The following is a 7,028-nucleotide window of genomic DNA, read 5'->3' on the forward strand; positions in this document are numbered from 1 at the left end:
ACTAAAGTACTCTCTGTACTGTATTTGGTGCTCATAGTTTTGCAGCTTTAGAATCACAAGAAAATGCATTCAAAAGGAAGAACCAGTGGTCCATCCACTTAACTGGTTTGCGTGAAGGAAACAATTTTATCTCCACTGTGATGTATTTTTCACTTGTAAAGAACTTGTGATGATGAGTTATGGAGATGGAGAAGCAGTCAGCCAGTGGTGGAGATGGAGATGACGGAGACGGAGACGTGAGTTGTTATCTAGGGTTTTTTTTCTTCTTTTTCTAGGGTAATATATTATTGGGTGTGAATAAAAAGTCAAAGATGATATTTAGGATATATGAGATTTTGTATGGACTGTACTTAGGATAATTGGGGATAGGAATTAAGGTGAATTGGAAATAGGAAAAATAGGGATGGGAAATAGGGAGAACCTAGAATATTTTCTCCGAAAACTATATGTGTAATCTCCGCAAAACAAGAGAATTTTTTACTTACCCGGGGATGTGTCTGACTTGCAAAATGTAGTCGAAAGAATGGGGAACGCAATCAGAACAAGGTTGGTTAAAAGGCATCTAGGCATGACCTTTTGTGTGGAGAATTTTTGTTGCTGTGATGATAATTCAATTGGAAAGATCCAATTCTATTTATAAACTACAAAAGACTCGTTGAAATACGTGATCAATAATTAAGAATATAAAATACCTTTCTATAATCTTTCTTTTTTGATGGGTTGGAAGAGTAGTTATGGGCTACATTCTCATACGAGGATCGAATATCTATCTCCGCAGTGGGAAGGAGCATACCAATCATCAAACCATTTGATGATTAACACCTTTTTATTATTAAAATACTGTTATGAAAACAAGCCTATTATTTTGAAACATAAGGAGTAACATTTATTCTCATTAGATCTAAGGAGATGCCTTCCTCGGCCTTCCATTTAACTTAAGATCATCGAAGACTAGTAATGACGCTGTGTTCATTTTTGCGAAAATACAAGTCTTGGATTTTCAGGATTGAAACGTATTTTGATATCACATTGCGCAAATTGTCCGGGGACACCAGACAAGAGTTGTGTTGATAATAATAATAATAATAATAATAATAATAATAATAATAATGGAGAAAATACTTCCAAGACGAGATAAAATATATTAAGAGTCATGTACTTATGTTGCGCAAATGGTGCTGCATCGTGGGGTACAATTATTAGACCATATGCAAACATAATTAGACTATATACAAACATAAACTGGAGTAAATTACTGCACGAAATGGTAGCTGGTCCACATTCACCCAACATGGTTGTTATGTTGTACAACAACATAATGATATACTTATCCGCTTATTGGATCACGATGCAGTGGCAGATAAATTATATGTTCATACTACATTAATTCGAAACTATAGCCGTATAGGTCAAGATCCTGACGTGATTCCACTTGTTCATAGCCCACCTGGTCTTCAACCTCATACCCAGTAAAGATGAATGTATTGAAGTGCTTGATTTGGATCTACATACAGTTGAAGAAGCTACTGCCACTAATAGATATAGTGCATACTATTTTGGTGGAAGATGCTATCACCAAGCCGCAATTGGTTGCCATTTTCAGAAGATTATTGGCTAGAACACCTTCTCATACATGAAAGACGAGCAAAATGAAGATTCATTAGCAAAAGGGCCAAGATTGATTATCATTATTAGTATAGCTTTCTTAACAATTTGAAAATTCAAGAAGCTATTTACAAAATTTGATCTACACAAGCTAACAAATTAAATTAAAGCCAATCAATCAGTCTTGATTATCCACTACCCTTTGAGGCAACTGCATGTTCACTATATCCTCTCGAGAGAGATTATAAAGCGGTCCAACGTTATCTGGATTACTTCCTCTCAATCCGTTTTCAGGTTCTTCAAACGATAGAAGGTGTGTTGTTTTTTGCTCATTTTTCCGGACAACTAAGTAAAGGATTCCTGCTACATAAATTAGCATACCCGAAATCCCTAGTATTCCTAAAAACACCCTGGCTACGACTTTTAGCTTTCCGTGGAAAAGGAATTCAAAGAAGCTCGTTACAATGAAGTAGACATTTATGGCCATGATCAAAGACCCTATGATCCAGGTAATTACTGAAATCTGCTTAGGAAAGAACGCAGCGTTAAAACTTAGTATGTCCCAATCAACTTTGATAATAGGAAACTGCACCAAAAGTTTGTAAAGTTAAACGTAATCTTACAATAACAGAATTAGCATGTGACCCCATTTTGTTCTTGCAGCTGGTAAACTTGAGCAGTGGGATAAGAGCAAAAGGGAGCTCAAATGATAGGATCATCTGTGCACAAAATACATGGAAATTAGCTTGAGGAGATCCAGAAATCCCAACGACAGATCATCTTTCTGACGGAACCATATGGATAAGATTTGTTTATTGTGCTCCCTGGTATCAGAGAATATATCTTGTTGGAGATAATACGGAGTCTGACTAGACAAAAGGTAATTGAATTTTGTGTTCCTGTAGCTACGGCATAATAATTTAAAAGCATGTCAAATTTCTCTGGTTTATCTTGTTGTATTGTGGCATAGGAGTTTGCTAATGAAGTTACGTTACTCACGGATGCAATAATGATTAGTTTTCCAGCATCCTGCAACCAAATAAATAAATAAAATAAAGAGATAATAGTTAATACACGAAATCAAGTATAAATGACCAGAGAATTTTCGGTGAACTTCAAAGAAGAAAATATACATCCTGAACCATCTGCTTATTGTATTTATTCGCTTATGAGTTTTGAAGGAACTGTTCTGGGAGATTGATGTATGTAAAAGCGTAGATGCCCATAAATAAAGTTCAAAATCTTTGCAAACTACGTACTTTTCTCAGTTTGAAGAAAGTGTTGTCAGTCCAAAACACTTTTAATAAGCAAGCAGACAGTTTTCGTTCAAATCTGAACTCCACTGTACGACCCTTTTTGCACGGAATTGAAGAAAAATAGTCTATAGTGTTAATGCCGTTGATGGAGTTCCAACCCCCGGAAGGCTGAGAATCATAAGTGTGCCCTCCGCCCTCCAGCTCTTGTACTTCTTGTAGACATAAAAGATGCTGAGAATTCCCTTACACATGGTAACAGTTGGAAGTCTTAAAGATAATGCTCCCAAACGACCCTTCCAGATAGTTGATTGATCTAGCTGAGCATTATCTCTTAGTAACTGGTGCTAAAAGGTGATCGGATGGTACCACAAGCGTAAAGGCTCTGTGTACCAGTATAGAGACACAATAGTGGTAACTAGAATGCCATTCACACAAAAAGAGGGGATGCTGTGAATGGCGCCACATGGGTAGATGTTATACACTCAGCATGCTGCAACTGGTACGATAAAGTAGACAGTGTGCACTTAAAAGCTATGGATGGTACAGGTGGGTAAACACTGTATGCTCAATGAAGTGTGGACGTTTACACGTAACTAAGATGCTATATACCTATATCTATATATGCTAGTGGAAACTTGTGCACGGTGCCACCTGCCAAGATGTTGTAACCATATAGGCCACCTGACTTGGTGTGAACTATATCATGCAACTTCTACCAAATTGCTATAATTAGACACACTGCAGGCCTGGATAGCAGGGAGAGTGTGATGTAAAGAAGAACTTGAAACTCAACAAACAAACACATCTGTCTCTAACCTGTCGAACTTTAAATCAAGATAATGACCAGTGTCAATTCTGAAATTATATCCGAAGTTGTTCATAAAGTCAGAAACTTTGATGGGTGGTCACTTCATGGGTCAGTCAGCTAAAAGTCAGATATAGTATCATCTATTCTAGCCATCAAGTTCTTGTAAATACTATCAGTTGTGTGCCATGGTTTTTAACATTAAGTGACTACCACGCAAAATTGATGTAACTAAGTACAAAATGAACTAATCAGATCCACTGCAGGAAAAAAATGTAACATCATGAGGAGGAAAAAATGCCATACTTTGATGCCCTGAATAGAACGTGGCACTTTCCTCGAAAGCACCAAAGCTGAGTGGAGGAAGAGATTATGCCTGATCAAATGCATTAGAAGCACAGAAGATGAGAAGATTTTCTTACAAATTGAAATGAATATGATCTAGATAGAGAAACCTACGGCATAACCATGGCACCAAGGAGTGATATTGCAAGGCCAGTAGCACCATTCCCTTTTAGCGTGGGAACAAATAGTCCTTTCAAGACTTCAGAAGCATCAGGCTTAGCATAGCCAAGTTCCACGAAAAAACAAGCAGCTATTGTAAATACCAGAAATGCAATCAAAAACTCCAACTTCCTCACCTGTACAGTTTTTTTTTTATCAGCTTAAGAAGATTTCTCCTGACTATTTAATATTGAACAGAGAACCAAAGTACTAAGCCCTGTAAGAAGAACGCCACACCATACTGGAATACTGAATAACATGTTTAACGCAAAGGCTGTTCCAATTACTGGAAACAAGAAAATAAATATTGGCATTAAAATTACTAGCAAAAGCAGTCTGAATGAGTTGAAAGGAAGAAGCAATACAGTAGAAAATCTGTCAGTTTTTTTATGAAATATAGCACCATCCAGTTTGACACGATACCATATGTTAAGTCTGCCCAAGTCAGTTAGGTCTAAAGAGGCATATAACACTATGGAGTTTCATGCTTAGATAAAGGGCTTGGATGAGTTACTAGGTCCCCAAGAGACTTAAAGCATACTCCTGGAAGAGTCATGAAGCCCATGCACAAAAATAACCTAAACAGACGAATACCTTGCAACTTCGATTAACCATGCTACCTCTTTGTGTAATTATGAGAAAAATCACCAAATACATGAAACAAGATTTCCATCTTAAATTGTTTTGTGAGACTAAGGTGTTGACTGAATGTTTTTTATTATACTCAATTATAGCTCAAGCATAACCTTCAGGAATATCGCACGCAACTATCGAAATTTCAGCAAGTATCCATAAAATGAAATTTGGAATCCTTGGGTATTCAGCTCTACAATGCTCTGCTAAATGCTTTCCTGCAACACAAGAGGACATATTTAGCTACTCAGCTGGTTCCTACAAATTTCTTCATAGAGAGAGTGAAAATGATCAACTAGTTAAATATTCACACAATAGAAGCAAGTCAAGACCTGTAACAACCCCTAGGTTGGCTGCAAGAGATTGAATTACAAGGGCAGCACAAGAAGCAACTAGAATTATCCAGAGTAACTGCCAACATTATAACAAATAAATGTGTGTAACAATTGAAAATACTACGAACTAAATTAATAAGAACAGTGACAGCACATAAAGCTATTATACCTACCTCATACTTATATTGTGCCCCTGCCTGCAGATCGGTTTCAACTGCAAGTTTACACAAATTTAAATTAGGAATGAAAATAAGGAAATCATAAAACAAATAGTTCACACCTTTGGTCAGGCAAAACATGTATATATTGATCTTACAATTTCCAGGATCAATATACGCTATGGAAACAAGGAAACCTGGACCCATATAAGCAAATTAATTTTTCCAGCTTGTAGTCTGCAGAAGAGTAAAACAAATAGCTCACATTAGGTAAGAGTTGATGAATGCTACAACAAGTTCACAAATTCCATTTTTTCTTGAGTCTAATGGAATCCTGGATTGCTCACTGCTTAGCCTTGGCTAGTAAGTCATTTCAAATGAAAGCCCAAAGATATTCCTTATTTGTTATCTTTTGCTCCAATAATCAAATCACCTATACCCCTAAAGCATAGACTATAAAGTTTCAAAAGTGTTCACACAGAAAAATAAAATAAAACTACACTAACGGATTCCAATAAGAAAATTGTAGCCTAATACTCTATTTTGTAATCAATTAAATAGAGAAAAAAAAAAGACAAATCAATCGAGAAACTAGTGTAACAATGATATGCAATTTAAATCGGGGAAATGGACAAATATACTCACTTCAGGGACAATGATTTGATTACAATCTTCTTCAATCAATGGTGCATTACTTGAATTTCTATTACCACCATTATTATTATTATTATTACTTGTTATGAACTGCTGTGAACCATTGGTTCCTGCCATCTTCTTCTTCTTTGATCTTTATCACTCTCCACAGAATCACTAAACAAAAACACGATAATTAGTATAATCCAATGAAAGAAAAAAACAAACTGAAAGAACAATAACAGAAGCAAAGAACTAAAAGAAATTCTAGGTTCGCTTTGTTACCTAGAATTTCTTCTCTTCTTCTTCTTTAGATTTCTATAGTTTGCTTCTTTACTCTACCACTTCTCACTGCTTATATTTATAGAAGTCATTTAATATTCCAGTGGAAAAAATTAAAATTTTCATCCCGAAAATATCTCTCCTATCTCTCTTTGTGACTAAAAGGTTGTTGGTTTTAGACATTTTCTCAATATGATTCCTCAGGAAAAGCAAAATTTTGGATTCTGTTTATAGGAGGTGTAACACTTGTAGTAACTGTATTTTAAATTTTCAAAGAGAAATAGGGTCCACCCAAGGAGGAGGATAATGCTACAGTATTGTTAATTGTCATCCTTATATACTTTCAATTTTTAAGCAATTTCATCTCAATGGTATATACATGGTAAACAAATATATCATATCTATTCCTTCCAGTTTAATAATCAAAAAAATAAAATAAAACGATGCGAAGCAAGAACATCCCAATGGTATTCGTGTAGCGGTAAAAACAAGAGCATGTTCACATCAATTTCATGAATGGAAAAAAAAGAGCTTAAGTGGTTACCATGGAACTTGATTTAATCTGCTTATTCAAGTTAGTTAAAATGAATTTGTTTGAGCATTAGAATCAAGTTTTGTTTGTTCACACGCAACCTCATTCAGTTACACAGATAAATAAAATGAATTATTTTGGATAAAATTTTATTTCTGGTAATGGTAAAGTCACTTAATGATGACATTAATGACCTGATTTTGATACTGGTCACCACCAAATTCTACTCAGCCCACTAAAGTCAATCTCACCGTCAAACCCACCGCTGAGGTGGCAATAATGTGG

The 7,028-nt window shown here is 35.6% G+C and overlaps 1 pseudogene; it reads right to left on the reverse strand.

Moving 5' to 3' along the window:
- Positions 1 to 1,656: 1,656 nt before the first annotated feature.
- On the reverse strand, positions 1,657 to 6,412 carry LOC113287226 (annotated as a pseudogene).
- Between the last annotated feature and the right edge of the window lie 616 nt (positions 6,413 to 7,028).

The sequence above is a fragment of the Papaver somniferum genome, chromosome 6 (assembly GCF_003573695.1).
Source record: "Papaver somniferum cultivar HN1 chromosome 6, ASM357369v1, whole genome shotgun sequence".
Classification (NCBI taxonomy): Eukaryota; Viridiplantae; Streptophyta; class Magnoliopsida; order Ranunculales; family Papaveraceae; genus Papaver; species Papaver somniferum.